This window comes from Schistocerca gregaria, chromosome 3, assembly GCF_023897955.1.
Source record: "Schistocerca gregaria isolate iqSchGreg1 chromosome 3, iqSchGreg1.2, whole genome shotgun sequence".
Lineage (NCBI taxonomy): Eukaryota > Metazoa > Arthropoda > Insecta > Orthoptera > Acrididae > Schistocerca > Schistocerca gregaria.
Genome location: NC_064922.1, coordinates 702329257 through 702346699, shown reverse-complemented (window position 1 = coordinate 702346699; position 17443 = coordinate 702329257).

Here is a 17443-nt window from a genome sequence, read left to right as displayed (position 1 = left end):
GACCACACACCAGTTCACAATCTGTGTCCGAAAGACGATTGGCTTAAGTTCATCAACGTAAATGAGACGTATTCACATAAACACTCAGTACCGGAACGTTTCATGAATGCAAATAAGGGTTCAAAAGGCTCTGAGCACTATGGGACTTAGCACCTGAGGTCATCAGTCCCCTAGAACTCAGAACTATTTAAACCTAACTAACCTAAGGACAACACACACATCCATTCCCGAGGCAGGATTCGAACCTCCAACAGTAGCGGTTCCAGACCGAAGTGCCTAGAACAGCTCTGCCGCGCCGGCCGCCTGTTATGAATGCAAGTAAGCTCACATTCAGGTATCTTGCAAACACTTATTTATTGAGAAAGAGTCTTCACGGAAAGCACAACATTCTAATGAAAACCTCAATAATTTAATTTGGATTCTGTAAAGTGAAAGTGCTGGATATAGGTGTCTACGATGCAGTTTTATGTTACTATAACGGAAGTAATAGCAGAATTCAAGGGCTGAAGAGAGATGGTATAGATCCTGGCGTGTTTACAACAAAAGCATTTTACACCATCGACGAGAGCAGGGTCAAGAAAGCTAACAGATCCGTGTCTTACCTGCAAATACAGGCCAGCCCGATTTGAAGAGGAGAGAAGAGAAACCTGGAGGGTGAGAAGTATCAGTGTAGAAGATTTTATAATTGAGGTAAGCTTATTACATGTACAAGTATGAGACGAAAATCTTCGTACCTCATTTCCTTTGTCTGACACTTTTTACGTTATTAGAGGCCTTTTCTCAAAAAATATACTCACTAATGCTATGAAATTTTCAGCTACTCTTCGCAACGTGTTGCTGTCTCCCTAGAACTAAAGAAATACGACATCCTGCATTTATATTATGATTTTTAGATGATTATATGTAGAAAATAAATTAATTTAGGATGTGTAAAATTGAACATCTGTTAATGGTAGAATTTTTACCATAAATTAATAACTGTAGTTCAGTTCTTATAACTTTCTCAGGACACTAGAATAAAATTCTCAGATTAATTCATGATTACAATTTGAGTTATGGCTTTATACAAAAAAAATACAATAAGGAATTAAAAATTCAAATGCCTGGCAAAATATTAATCTTGCATATTTTATTATATTTTTCATTTAAAACACAGCTCTTTTGCTTTACACATGCTAAATTTTAGATTTATACATTAATTAATATGGCTGTAATGATTTCTAAATAGATGTTTACATTTTCTGTTACATAACCCCTTGTCGCACCGCAACACTAGGAATAATCAAGATTGCGGAAGATCATCGACCGCCTTGTTTCCTCCTTCGACTGAAACATGGGTGGGGGTATGTTGGCTTCACAGAAGATGGGTGAACAAGTACGTCGTTGTACGAAACCGTGCTCGTACCCGAATACCAGTGGCAATCGGATGTTCTTCCGTCATCCTATTGTCGGTCAGAAACACACCATCTGTTCGTCAGTGAACAGCGTATAGGAAGGAAATTTATATGGAAGTCCATCGTTCTCGTGGACTTCGGACAGCGGCTCATGATCTGAGTAAAGGAAACGGACCACCACAGCCGTATAAGCAGACAAATTTATTTCACACAACTAGTATCGGCGCAACACTTAGGTAGACCTGAATATGGAGTAAGTGTTGGGTCGAAACAAATCATTTAAATAAATTACTTTGATGATATGGCTGTGGTGGTTTTTTCTTTAGCCAAGAAATATTTGGTTGACAGTGCTTCTGTGTACTCGTATATATGAAGTAGACCAGGTCTACGTTAGGCTTTCGTATGGGGCTTCAGGATCGCGGACGACGCTGAGCCGATAGCAGGAGTGGACTTCCTCTCGTGCTGAAGGCTTCTCCCTGACTTCACCAGTACATACCTGATTGATCAAACCACCCGACTGATGTCTGATAGATTCCAGCACCACACATTGATTTTTCTGCCAAGCTGACTGAAGCTATGGAGAGCGAGTAAGCAGTATTATTTATAGATTTTCCATCACTGACAAAAACCTCCAGGTACACCAACGGAAGTGAAGTATAACACCGTTCACGATATAAGGACCAATGAGGGACCGTCGTTATCCTGTAAATCACGACGGTTAGCCCTGATCGGTTAATAATTGCCAAGGCCGAGTTCGACGGTAAGGTTCGCAAGGGCATCTTGCGACCATCCAGAAGCCCAAGTTCTCCGCTGTTGTATCTTGTGCTGAAGAAGTGTGGTGTTTTTCGTCCATGCAGAGAATGTAGTGCTCCTAATGCCCTTACATGGCCAGACTATTATCCAGTACCTTTATTCCATTTTTACAACTACGCTTTGAGTCATGCCTGCCCGTGGGTTGTGGTGGACTGCGCCAAGGCATACACGCAGGTATCTGTCACGAAAGAAGACATACTCAAGACGGTCTCAATTATACCGTTTGACCATTTGAAAGCGAATTCATGACATTCGGCCAAAGGAACACTGTTTAGACGTGGTAGAGAGTTATCGTTTTGGTGTTGCCTGGCCTGCAATTCTTTTTCGCTTACCTTGACGACGTACGGACCCCAGAAGAACATCACCTGCATCTCATGGTAGTTTTCAAACACCTGAACGAAAATGGCATTGTTATGAATACAGTGAAGTGTATTTTTGTTCAGCCACAAGTGTATTCCCCTGGGTACGGCATCTCTTTGTCAGGCTCCCTCCCACTCTCTGACAAATGAAAGTCATCCCACGGATCATCCACAGTTAAAAAGCTGCGGAAATTCCTGCTCATGTTGAATTTTTATTGCCGCCATATACAACAAGCCGTGGGAATTAACGAATCGTTAACGGCTGTGCTAGTAGGTCAGAAATGCAAAGGGAACGCAGCAATTACGTGGGCAGACGGCACGACTGCTGTGTTCGAACAAGCTTAACAAGCATTAATGGCGCTGCATTATTCGTGCAGCCTGAGCCTACGGCGCCGTAATCAATGGTAGTACATGCAAGCCAGATGGCGGTTGGCCCTGTGATGCACCAGCGCAACAACGATGCGTGGTAGCCTCCAGCCTTCTTTTGACGGAAACTGTCGACATCTGCACAAGAGTTGAGCGAATACGTTCGACACCTGTTGTTGGTATACGAGACAGTCAAATATTTCGTCCTTAGCAGGATGCCTGTGAATTTACCATCTCTGACATATGCCTTTCACCAGTACAGTATCAACTGCTCAACTGCTCAACCAGCTGTTTTAAATATCGCAGCTAAGCACCAACATTCAACAGATATCCGATATCAAGGATGTAGTATCAGACCATATCTCCCGTGTCCGTAGCGTGTCCACCATAGACTATGCGGAACTCACAGAAGCACAACTTACAGATCCTGAGCAGCAGAAGATGTTACAGCAAAAGAAGTCGCCATGGACCTGCATTTTCTGTCACAAGTACCGCGACCTGTCCATAGTAAAATCACGACAGTTTTACCGAAAAAATTCAGGTAAAATGGGTTCGAATCTTTCCAAACCTTTGCCCCCTGTCTTAGATAGCATTGTGTGGCCAGGGATGAAGGAAGACTGCTGTGTGTGTACACGGTGCTGAATACAGTGCCAGCGTAGCAATGTCACCCGACACGTGAGTATGTTATTTGGAAACTGCCCAGACACTGCCACATGTTTCACACACATAAACGTTGACGTCTAACGGTCAACGATCTCTATTGACGACGATTTACTGATTCACGTGTTGTCCAGAAGCGGCACCTGTGATTAAAACCTCAGCAGAGATCTTGGCGTATTTTTTTGTTGTTGTGAAAGTGGGTGTCACGATTGGGCTATCCTCTGCACATTAGTATAGACCGTGGCAAAAAGATCAAATCAGCTTTGTTCACCAAGCTAACAGCGGTGTGTGGAACGAGTCATCGGAAAACTGCCAGCAACCGGGCTGCGTGTGTTGGCACCGAATTCGTAAAGAAACCTCGATATGCCACGATACCGGGTGGGCAGAAGCTCTCCAACTGTTTTCACCTGCCTTACAGAACATATGCAAGGCCGATCTGGTCCGCAGAGAGAGTGTACGAGAGCCATTACGACTGATCGGCGAATTTCTAGATGTGGCTCCGTAGCCTGATGCAGAACATTCTACTTTAGTTAGACGTCTCAGCCATCATGTGAAGAAAATTAGACTTCTGCAACCGCCTAGACACCGAACTGTTTCCACGCTCGTCCACAAAGATTTCTGTATGTGCACACATGCCATATTACTTCCTGATGGCGTCAAATCGGACCTCCAAACAACACACCTAGCCGTATCAGTTATTAACAGGGGAGACCGAACCCTGGACATTCTGGTCAATGGAGAATATGCAACCGTTACAATCGATAGAGTGAAGCCGGCACACGCCCACAACTAGGCGCCCTTTATCGAGTCTCCAAAGGCACAACGTCAGCATTGCCTAACACCTTGTGCAGCAACAACTCTGGCACCAGCACCAGCCATGATGTCAGCCCCAGGGGTCCAGCGCAGCATGGGGTGTGGTGGACGCGGCCACTTAGACGCACTTCGTTGACGGTGCTCCGCTTCCGCCGAGATGGATGTTGTAGCGACCGCGGCGAGAAGTTATGTATAGTGTGCTGCACGAGTGTTCACGGGGGTGTAGTGCCGTGACCGCTAGAGCTCCCGCTATCAGATTAGTTCTGCGCCGGCCGCCAGGAAAGCTGCGTTTTGTCTGTTAATCCCGTGCCGTTTGCTCTTAGTTTATAGCAGATTGTATGTTCTTGTTTATACTAAGTGGAATTCTCTCATCACCTTCATTTCTCATAGTTTGTAGTAAACTGTCAAAAAGAGTCTTTTACTTTTATCACGATTCTACGTTGACATACATTGCATTTAAAAGACGTCCTATATTAGTTGACCAATGAACGAACGAACCAAGCCATCCAAACAAAGGAGATATAACGTGAGCGTTCTTCTAAAATTTTCAAACTCCGTCCGAACAGTCCTCCAACGACCCTAACGTTTCTGACCGACCGCCATGTCATCCTCAGCCTATAGGCAACTCTTCATGTGGATATGGAGGGACGTGAGGTCAGCACACAGCTTTCCCGACCGTTGTCAGTTTTAGTGATCGGAGCCGTTACTTCTCAGTCAAGTAGCTCCTCAGTTTCTCTCAAAAGGGCTGGGTGCATCCCACTTGAGAACAGCGCTCGGCAGAGCGGATGGTCATCCATCTAAGTACTAGTCAAGCATCCTCTGAGAGTTCTTTGTCGTAAATTAAGAAGGTAACCGTAGGGCCAAAAACCTATAAAAAACGTTCGACAGTGTGAAATGGTACAAGGTGTTCGAAATTATGAGAAAATTAGGAGTAATCTACAGGGAAACTAGGATGGTATACAATATGTACAAGAACCAAGAAAAACCAATAAGGCTGATAGACCAAAACCGAAGTACTCGAATTAAAATGGGTATATGTCATGGATGCACGTCCACTGTTGAATCTCAATATCGAACAAGCAATAGCGGAAATCAAAGAAATGAACAAGAGTGGGATTAATATTCATATTGGAACGATATCAGTGATAAGATTCACTGATGCCATGGCATTCCACAGTGGACGTAAAATTAAAAAGGAAATGCAGAATCTGCTGTATGGAATGAACAGTCTAATGAGAAAAGGATATGGACTGAGAGCACATGCGAAAGTAATGAGACATAACAGAAATGAGAATAGTAAGAAAATTAACATCGGAATTTGTGTTCACATAGTAAACTAAGTTAAGGAATTGTTCAATACCGAGTATAAAAATAACTCAAGATGGACGAAGCAAGGAGGAGATAAAGAAATCTAGTCGTGGGCAAAGAAGGCATTTCTAGTAAAGATAACTTTACTGGTGTCACACACTGGCCTTAATTTGAGGAAGAAAATTCTGAGAAAGTACTTTGTAGCTTACTACTGTATGTTATTGAGCCAAAATAATGGGAAGAGGAGTACAGAATAAAACTATTTGTTATGTGCTGAAAGTCAGGTGCACTGTTGAGACAGGGAATGAGGAAGGACTAATACTGGGATTAATATCGCTACTGTGAATACGTGTTATGAGGTGATTCTCGGAATAATGATGAAGAAAGGAACATATATAAAACACTCACAACAAGGATCGACAATGTGATACGATATAGTTTGGAGCCGTGTGACCGCTACGGTCGCAGGTTCTAAACCTGCTTCGGGGATGGATGTGTATTATGTCCTTAGGTTAGTTAGGTTTAAGTAGTTCTAAGTTCTAGGGAACTGATGACCTCAGAAGTAAAGGCCTATAGTGCACAGAACCATCTGAACCATCAGTGACGAATTGTGCAATTGCTACTAATGAACGGCACTTGTTGTGGTTCGCATCAGTCCAGTCAGAAGGCTGACGATTTAAAAGGAAGGAAGAAAGTTTACGAAATCAAATCGAGATTCAGAACAGTTCGAGAGGATATATCAGTGGTTGGTGTGTAGGCACCTGAAGATTAAGAACAGCCTTGAGCAGCCGCTGGTGAAGTATCAGTGCAGCAGCAGTGCAGTAGCGACTCGCATATTTAGCTTTCATATTTGTTTTGTAGTTTGATTCTTAATTTATTTCTTTATGCGCTTGCATATTTAATTACATAAAATCCTTGCGTATTCTTGTATTTGACAGGAGTAATATTGCTTATTCATAGCCGTTGAGTATAAATTCACAGAGTCGTTAAATATTAGCCGTAGATTGGATAGGGTGTGTACGTGCTGTGTGCGGGCGCAGGAGGAACTTGCTTCGGTTCGCGAGCAGCTGAGCGTGCTGTTGGCCACGATGAACCGCCTTCAGGCTGCTGCCTCGAGGTGCATCGACGGCGGTGGGTCTGGCGCTTCGCTTGAGACACCCCAGGTGTCGCTTGCTGCGTCCGCTGACTCAGCCGCCAAGGCAACTTCTAGTGTACCCGGCGCGCTGTGGCCGTCCTCACCTCAGGGTGAGTGGCGGACCGCGAGGCGTTCGCGTCGCTCGAGGCGGAGGGTCAATGTGGAGGGTGTCCGGCTGGCATCGCCCGTTCGTCCTGTCAGTGGGCAGGTGGCCACTCCTTCAGCAGGGCCCGAGCAGGCTCACGGGGTAAAGGCTTGCTGGTTATTGGGAGCTCCAACGTTAGGAGGGTGATGGACCCACTTATGGAAATAGCGTACAGGGCTGGAAAGAAATACAACGTGCACTCGGCCTTGCTTGTGGCTATCGAGCTCACGGGGTGCAGTCGTCTGCAAGTAGTTGCACCAATGATGCCTGTCGCTTGGGCTCTGAGGCGATCCTCAGTTCGTACAGGCGGCTGGCTGATTTCGTGAAGACCGCTGGCCTCACACGCGGGTTGCAGGCAGAGCTCTCTATTTGCAGCATCGTTCCCAGAGTGGATCGGGGTCCTTTGGTTTGGAGCCGAGTGGACGCTTTCAGCCAGAGGCTTCGACGACTCTGTGACGGCCTTGGCTGCAGATTTCTAGACTTGCGATATTGGGTGCGGAATTGTAGGACGCCCCTAGATAGGTCAGGGGTGCACTACAGAAAGGAAGCAGCTACGCGGGTAGCAGTCTACTTGTGACGTGCATATGGGCTTTTTTTTAGCCTAGGCAGTAGCGCGAAGTGTCCTGGTGAACACTCACTAGTCGACGTGAACGCAGGGAAATCAGGATGCGCTCAGTGTAAAGACACTTCAGCTATCAAGATATTAGCAGTAAATTTTCAGTGTGTTCGGAATATAGTTCCTGAATTTACAGCCCTCCAGGAAGTGTGTGGTGCGCAAATTATTCTCGGGTCTGAGACTTGGCTGAACCCTGAGATAGAAAGTTCTGAAATATTTAGTTAGGGATGGAACGTGTATCGGAAAGACTGATTAGACACCGTAGGAGGTGGTGTCGTCATTGCAGTTGACAAAAATATTGTCTACTGAGGTCGAAGAAGAGTGTGATTGTGAAGTTATCTGGACACCTTTAGCAGGGCTAGGGGAAATAAAGTTAATTGTGGGGTGTTATTACCGGCCACCATGTTCCACCGTGACAGTTCTAGAATCATTCAAAGCGAGTCTACATTTTGCATCGCAGAAGTACCCGCATCATACTATATTAGTCGGAGGCGACTTCAACATACCTAGTATAGACTGGGATGTCTATGGATTCATTACAAGTGGTACAGACAAGCCGTCGTGTGAATTACTATTGAACTCATTATCCGAAAACTGTCTTGAGCAGCTAAATCGACAGCCAGTGCTTAATGCAAATATTTTAGGTCTGGTAGCCACGATCATACTAGACCTCATTGACGGTGTCAGTGTTGAGACAGGGATTAGTGATCATGATGTTGTCATTACGACTATGGTTACGAAAGTGAAAAAGTAGGTCAAGAAGGCTAGGAGAGTATTCTTACTACAAAGAGCAGATAAGCAGTTGTTAGCATCCACTTAGTAAATGAATCTACTTCATTTACTTCTGGTACGATGGACGTGGAAGACTTATGGGCAAATTTTAAGCACATTGTAAATCACGCATTGGACACGTACTTGCCGAAAAAGTTGCTTACTGACGGAAAAGACCCACCGTGGTTTAACAGTGCAATTCTGAGAATGCTCGGGAAGCAAAGGCAGTTGCACTCGCATTACAAGAAAGTTCGGGAGAATGAGGACAGACCAAATGTTAGTAGAGATTCGTGCTGCTGTAAAAAGAGCAATGAGCGAAGCATTCAACCACTGCCACAGTCATACCTTAGCAAAAGATCTTGCTGAAAACCCAAGGAAAATCTAGTCTTACGTAAAATTGGTAAGCGGTTCGAAGCCTTACATCCAGTCACTCACTGATCAATCTGGCCTGGCAACGGAAGATAGCAGAACGAAAGCTGAAATTTTAACTTTAGCATTTGAGAAATCTTTCACGCAGGAGGATCGTATAATCATACCGCCGTCTGAGTCTCGTTCAGATTCCCGTATGGGGGACAAGAGACATCCCTGGGGTTGTGAAGAAGCTGAATGGATTGAAAATGAATAAATCGCCAGGTCCTGAGAGGATTACAATTCTGTTTTACAGAGAGTACTCTACTGCATTGACTCCTTACTTAGCTTGCATTTATCGCGAATCTCTTGCAAAACGTAAAGTCCCGAGTGACTACAAAAAAGCGCAGGTGACGCCTGTATTTAAGAAGGGTAGAAGGACCGATCCTCAAAATTACAGACCAATATCCTTAATATCGGTTTGTTGCAGGATTCTTGAACATATTCCCAATTCGAATATAATGAATTTTCTTGAGAAAGAAAAGTTGCTGTCCATGCATCAGCACGGCTTTAGAATTCATCCCTCCTGCGAAAACCTACTCGCCCTTTTTCCACATGATATCTTGCGAACCATGGATGAAGGGTATCAGACGGATGCCATATTCCTTGATTTCCGGAAAGCGTTTGACTCGGTGCCCCACATCAGACTCCTAACTGAAGCACGAGCATGTGGGATTGGTTCCCAAGTATGTGAGTGACTCGAAGACTTTTTAAGTAATAGAACCCAGTACGTTGTCCTCGATGGTGAGTGTTCATCGGCGGTGAGGGTATCATCTGGTGTACCCAAGGGATGTGTGGTAGGTCCGCTGTTGTTTTCTGTCTACATAAATGATCTTTTGGATAGAGTGGCTAGCAATGTGCGGCTGTTTGCTGATGATGCTGTGGTGTACGGGAAGGTGTCGTCGTTGAGTGACTGTAGGTGGATACATGATGACTTGGACAGGATTTTTGATTGGTGTAATGAATGGCAGCTAATTTTAAATTTAGATAAATGTAAATTGATGCAGATGAATAGGAAAAAGAATCCTGTAATGTTTGAATACTCCATTAGTAGTGTAGCGCTTGACACATTCACGTCGATTAAATATTTGGGCGTGACATTGCAGAGCGATATGAAGTGGGACAAGCATGTAATGGCAGTTTTGGAAAGGCGGATAGTCGTCTTCGGTTCATTGGTAGAATTTTGGGAACATGTGGTTCATGTGTAGAGGAGACCGCTTATAAAACACTAATACGACATATTCTTGAGTACTGCTCGAGCGTTTGGGATCCCTATCAGGTCAGAGTGAAGGAGGACATAGAAGCAATTCAGAGGCAGCCTGCTAGATTTGTTACTGGTAGGTTTTATCATCACGCGAGTGTTACGGAAATGCTTCAGGAAGACGGGTGGGTGTCTCTAGAGGAAAGGAGGCGTTCTTTTCGTGAATCGCTACTCAAGAAATATAGGGAACCAGCATTTGAGCAAACTGCAGTACAATATACGGCCACCAACTTACATTTCGCGGAAAGACGACAAAGATAAGAGAGATTAGGGCTAGTACAGAAGCATATAAGCAATCATTTTTCCCTCGTTCTGTTTGGGAGTGGAACATGGAGAGAAGATGCTAGTTGTGGTACGAGGTACCCTCCGCCACGCACCGTGTGGTGGATTGCGGAGTATGTATGTAGACGTAGATGAACAGATAGAGGGCGTATAACAGTAATGGGCATGTAGGCCGCTGAAGATGAAGGTAAAAAGACGCTTAAGTTTGTTATGAAAGTCGACAAATAATATAACAAAACTGACTACCGTTTAATTTACAGAGGTTTATAAGCCAGAATAGAACTAATCTAGTACCTCTGACATTGTGAAATTTTGCGGAGCAACACAAAAATGATTATGGGAATTCAATTATAAATTATGCCTCTAGTAAAATACCGAAAATCACTAACTACTTTCTTCAGGAAGAGTCATACATAAAAACACTTGGAGCTGGTAAAGCTGACCTATCTTCATATAGTTGATCATTGCTACTTCTCCACCTTTTATGGACAGTTTCTCACATAAATATAAATTGAAATGTGGTGTAAAATAATAATTGATTACGACAGGAATCAAGTATATTGTGCCGTCACAACAGACTTGTAGTTCGCCCATCCGTTCATTTTACTTATGTTGGTACCAAATGCAACGTCCGCGTGTGTTACTCTAATTATCCGGTCTCTTTATCATTTGCTATAATCAAGTGATTGAATTGTGAATAAAAGGTGTAATTAATGTCCATTATTAACTCTTGCTTGAAAGTGTAACAATTCCATAACCAAATAAATGGCTTCTACAGAGTCTCTAATGATGTATACTACAATTATTATAACATAAAATGTGAATCACAGGTCGCGGAAACAGAATCATATGGGCTGGTCACATTACATCCCATTTCCTCCTCAAGAATATAAGCTTAGCATGAGTTCTCGGTCATATAGAATGGAAGCCCGACCCTAAGAAATGTCATTTCTCCCCACTCGTTAAATGTAGAATTCACATCATCGAAATGTGGAAGTGTTCCACATCGGTGGCTACCCCCGGCACAGTATGAATGCATGCGCTCATGGACACGCCAGAGAGAGAATTAGTTCCGCCGGGGTGATCCAGTGAGTTATGCTGGAAGACGCACCGCTCCTGGTAAAGTCACCCATGTCAGTCTAGTCAGTTGATTAGGTTCCGGATATAATTAGTCCTTCTTAGAGGCTCCCTTCCTGATATATGTCAATGGAAACCCCATGGTCCATTAGCTAAGTTTGACTTCTCTCAGGCTCAGCCTCCCTTGGCCTCGTGTGGTGCCCTTGCGAGTAAGATACTCGTTAGTTTGTTGACTGCCGTGTTGAAGTCGCTCCCGCTAAGCTGTATTGCCTGTGGCTCTCCATTACTCTGTTTCAAGAACTGAATTTACCCTTTGGTGTCCCTGTTTGATATTATTAGATTGCCACATTTGTATAAATGTTAAAACTGGCAATAGTTTTACCTTTGTTTAAGAAAGGTAATGCAGAAGACATAGAAAATAACTCACTTATTTCCCTGCTTCCAGCATTCTCAAAAATAATAGAAGCAATTATGGAAGACAAGATTAGTGAATTACCTGAATAAATACAATCTTTTACGCAAGTCACAGTTTGTATTCCGAAGTGGCAAAATTACGGAGTAAGCCATAATAGAATTCACAAAAGTTGTACTGGATGCTCTTGATAAAGCAGTCCCATCCCCAGCCTGTGTGCTGAGGCAGTGGAACTGCCGCTCGCCATCCGGCGGAAACTCCTCATGGTGAGACGGGTGTGTCAATTCCTTGCCTGTCCTACCTCCGCTGCGTACCCTACCGTTGCACGACCGCCTATGGAACGTCTCTTTTCCCAGTCGTCCCAGGGCAACGAGACCACGTATGATTCGTGCCAGTCATTTGCTTCAGTCCCTTGGTGTGGACAGTGTGGCACCCCAACTTCCGGGTTTTACCCGCCTGCCTCCCTGGTTGCTCCAGGGGCCCAGCGTACTTTTAGACTTGTCAGAGTATCGGAGGAGCTGCACTCCTGCGTTTGTTTTTACCTCCTTATTTTACGATATTTTAAACCAGCATCCCGACAATGTACCAGTATTTAGGGATGACCCTAACAGGCGGACTCTGTTGGTTGTGCTGTTGTTTTCCCTGATCGAGTCGTCAAGTTACGGTTTCCTGCGGCGTTTACCATCTTTGATGTCGAATTGTTTGCGAAATTGCGGGCATTGAGCCGATGAGACGTGTTCCCAGTCTTAAGTTTGTCATCTGTTCTGACACTCTGAGTGCCCTTCAGACCATGGAACACTTGTACCCAGCGGATACGGTCGTCCAGAACATCCATAATGCCCTAATCCACCTGCAACAACGGCAGGGGAAGGAGGTTTCTTTCTGCTGGGTGCCGCGGCACGTGGGTATTAGGGGAAACGAACTGGCGGATGTGGCTGTCAGAGATGCATGTTCCTTCCCTCACGTTGAATATGCCATCCCCCACCATGCTGTTACCTCCCTTTTGCGTTTCCGTATTATGCGTCAATGGGAAGAGGAGTGGCATTCAGTCGGTGAAAAAAAGCTCCGTCTGGTCAAGGCCACCACGCGACCATGGCGTACGTCCCAACAGTCATGTAGGTGGTATGAGGTTCTCCTCACTCGCCTCCGCATTGGGCACAGTTCCTTGATGTTGTTGTTGTCTTCAGTCCTGAGAATGGTTTGACGCAGCTCTCCATGCTACTCTATCTTGTGCAAGCTTCTTCATCTCCCAGTACTTACGGCAACCTACATCCTTCTGAATCTGCTTAGTGTATTTATCTCTTGGTCTCCCTCTACGATTTTTACTAAGCACGCTGTCCTCCAATGATAAATTTGTGATCCCATGATGCCTCAGAACATGTCATACCAACCGGACCCTTCTTCTAGTCAAGTTGTGCCGGAATCTCCTCTTCTCCCCAATTCTATTCAATACCTACTCATTAGTTACGTGATCTACCCATCTAATAATTTTCTTCATTCTTCAGTACACCTCATTTCAAAAGCTTCTATTCTCTTCTTGTCCAAACTACTTATCGTCCATGTTTCACTTCCATACATGGCTACACTCCATACAAATACTTCCAGAAACGACTCCCTGACACTTAAATCTATACTCGATGTAAACTAATTTATTTTCTTCAGAAACGCTTTCCTTGCCATTGCCAGTCTACATTTTATATCCTCTCTACTTTGACCATCATCAAGTCCTTTACTACTATAAGTGTCTTATTTCCTCATCTAATTCCGTCAGCATCACCCGGCTTAATTCCAACACATCCCATTATCCTCGTTTTGGTTTTGTTGATGTTCATTTTATATCCTTCTTTCAAGACACTGTCCATTCCGTTCAACTGTTCTTCCAAGTCCTTTGCTGTCTCTGACAGAATTACAATGTCATGGGCGAATATCAAAATTTTCATTTCGTCTCCATGGGTTTTAATACCTACTCCGAATTTCTAACGTTCTGGGTGGTGTCTGTTTGTTCTACGTCGTGTCTCCTTACCACTTTCGCGCAACGACGTTCTGAGCGTGTTTTTTTTTAGGGTATTGACTAGTTTGAACCTGGGACCTATTGCTGGTAAGGAAACGTCAGACTACACATTACATCTAGAGTTCAAAAGAGTTCAGGGAGACTGGCGATGATATAATCAAACACTTAATAATTTCAGCGTCAGCTCCACTGCACTCCCTGTAAAAAAATCTTAATACTAACTAAATTTAGTGGAAGGGGTTCAAGGCGATCCTATTTTTAATTAGCTGGTAAAATAAAGTCGAAAAAACAGTTAAGTTTACCATTGGAAATTTCTTTCTACTCACAAAACATTGTTTAGAAATATTGATAAAAGGAAATGTTTTAATACAGGATGGTAAAAACCAACTGCGTTCAACAAAAATGTGAACGAATAATCCCAGAATGGATTTCCAAGTTCTATAATGGATCGAAGGATGATCTATGCCATGTTGTTGTTGTCTTCAGTCCTGAGACTGGTTTGATGCAGCTCTCCATGCTACTCTATCCTGTGCAAGCTGCTTCATCTCCCAGTACCTACTGCAACCTACATCCTTCTGAATCTGCTTAGTGTACTCATCTCTCGGTCTCCCTCTACGATTTTTACCCTCCACGCTGCCCTCCAATGCTAAATTTGTGATCCCTTGATGCCTCAAAACATGTCCTACCAACCGATCCCTTCTTCTAGTCAAGTTGTGCCACAAACTTCTCTTCTCCCAAATCCTATTCAATACATCCTCATTAGTTACGTGCTCTATCCACCTTATCTTCAGTATTCTTCTGTAGCACCACATTTCGAAAGCTTCTATTCTCTTCTTGTCCAAACTAGTTATCGTCCATGTTTCACTTCCATACATGGCTACACTCCAAACAAATACTTTCAGAAACGACTTCCTGATACATAAATCTATATTCGATGTTAACAAATTTCTCTTCTTCAGAAACGCTTTCCTTGCCATTGCCAGTCTACATTTTATATCCTCTCTACTTCGACCATCATCAGTTATTTTACTTCCTAAATAGCAAAACTCCTTTACTACTTGAAGTGTCTCATTTCCTAGTCTAATTCCCTCAGCATCACCCGATTTATTTTGACTACATTCCATTATCCTCGTTTTGCTTTTGTTAATGTTCATCTTATATCCTCCTTTCAAGACACTGTCCATTCCGTTCAACTGCTCTTCCAAGTCCTTTGCCGTCTCTGACAGAATTACAATGTCATCGGCGAACCTCAAAGTTTTTACTTCGTCTCCATGAATTTTAATACCTACTCCAAATTTTTCTTTTGTTTCCTTTACTGCTTGCTCAATATACAGATTGAATAACATTGGGGAGAGGCTACAACCCTGTCTCACTCCTTTCCCAACCGCTGCTTCCCTTTCATGCCCCTCGACTCTTATGACTGCCATCTGGTTTCTGTACAAATTATAAATAGCCTTTCGCTCCCTGTATTTTACCCCTGCCACCTTTAGAATTTGAAAAAGAGTATTCCAGTCAACATTGTCAAAAGCTTTCTCTAAGTCTACAAATGCTAGAAACGTAGGTTTGCCTTTTCTTAATCTTTCTTCTAAGATAAGTCGTAAGGTCAGTATTGCCTCACGTGTTCCAACATATCTATGCCATATCACATCTATAATATAGATCTATGTTAAGTTTCATGAAAGAGAAAACTATCAAAATTGTCTACAGTGACCCTCTATTATCTTTAATTACTTATTTAACCTGATGTAAATTTACTGCACTGAAGTTAGGCAATGACTGAATCGTTGTCTAAGTCAGTCAAAAACTATTCCTTTATCTAAATTTTGTTGCCTACTGTTCTGCCATGTTATTCTGGTTCTATGCTAGTTTGTATTACTAATTTATATTTGTAGAATCATCCACATTATTCTCAAAAATATGTTTATATTGCCAAGAGAAGAATATTTTTATTTTATTATTATTAATTTTTAATTATTTTCTTTTTTTTATTTATGTGTGACGTTTGTTATTTAAGCAGTTTGTAATCGAAAGTGAGGAGTCTTCCACATCGATTTTCTTTAGAAATATTGTTTTATAAATGTAGTACTTAAGAAAAACCTATTCCTAACATAGTTTCTAAATATCATGTACAAGTAAAACGTTTTTCTTTTGAGACACTAATTCAACATTGTTACACTGACAAATAAGCATTATTTCCAAGAATTGCTTTGACAAAGAAATATACATACACAAGAATTGAGATATTCACCTAACAAATGGTACAAATGTTTAAAAAAAAGGGAAAACACACAACAAGATAATTTTTTATTCTTTGCTTTTATAAGGAGAAAATAAGTAAAATATAGTTATTATTTTATTTTTATGGGAGAAAAATAGTGGCATGTAGTTTTAGTGTTTATTATGCCTTACTTTTGTTCTTTATATACCGTACTTTTCAGAACTAATGACGTATTTTCATCGATAGTCAATTTTTTTACTTAAGTCCATAGTCAATGACTGTTATTTTGTAGTTTATTAGCTGCCTGGTGTGCTTTACTTATTTAGTTTCTCACACATTCCTTTTGCACAACTCCTACATCACATAATTTGATTTCACACAATCCTATGAATGTTTAAGCACGAGGTTGGCGAATGTTTTTGCACGAAGGCGATGGACTTGAGCTAGATGGATGTGGGCAAGTTTTTGATGTATAGTTTCGTTCGTTGTTCCTTGTTGGTTTTGCAACTGTGTCTTGCTGTTGTGGAGGTCCCATAATGGAATGGATCTGTGAGTGCAGAATTTCGTTGTTTACTGGCTTTGTATGCTTGAAGGTCATCGTTATGTGTCGCTGAAAGCGGTCGTTTTTGTTGTAATACTTTGCAGACGACTAGTTTACAATAGGATAGGGATTTGGGTAGGTACGTCGTCTGTTCTTCACCCATCTTCTTTCTTGGTCTCAATCTTACGAATCTCCAACTTCCGTTGTTCCTGCTTTTTCTCAGCTTCTTACTTGATTCTTGGTTCCTCTCGGGTCAGAATATGGGAATATTTATTGATAACTAGTCGCTGTGAAGTTCTCCTCTTAGTAACAATTTGATAAATTGTTTGGACATGTCATTTCTACTTTTGCGGACGTTTTCTTCAGTTTCGTGCATCAGCGAGCTCTTTAATAGCAGTAGTGTGACTTCTACACATATTTTTTGCCAATGGTGGCTTGCCCAAGTGGTCTTCTCGTCGGGCCGTTGTTTGCTCGCTCCTCTGAGTTGGGGCATCCCGGGGTTGAGGAGTGGTGTAAGTCTGGTGTTTGCTTGTCTGTCCCTGCACTGGTTCCTTCAGCAGTAGATATACAAGTGCCCTTTTTTGGTCTCATTGTCCTTTCCCTTCTCTCGACACTGCTGCCTTGTAGGATTCGTGTCTTGCTAATTACGTCCTTTCCTTTCTTGATACTTCTCTGGTTGCAACTTGTGGGTCGTTGCATCTGGTTTTTTGCTGGAGTTTTTTACCATGATTCTTACAAAAAGTTTTACTTATAATCATCTAACATATGTCTAGTACCTACATTGTTTTACGCATTCTTAAAAAGGTTTACAAATTTCCGCATCCTTCCCATGTTACAATTCTAAGATGTTTTG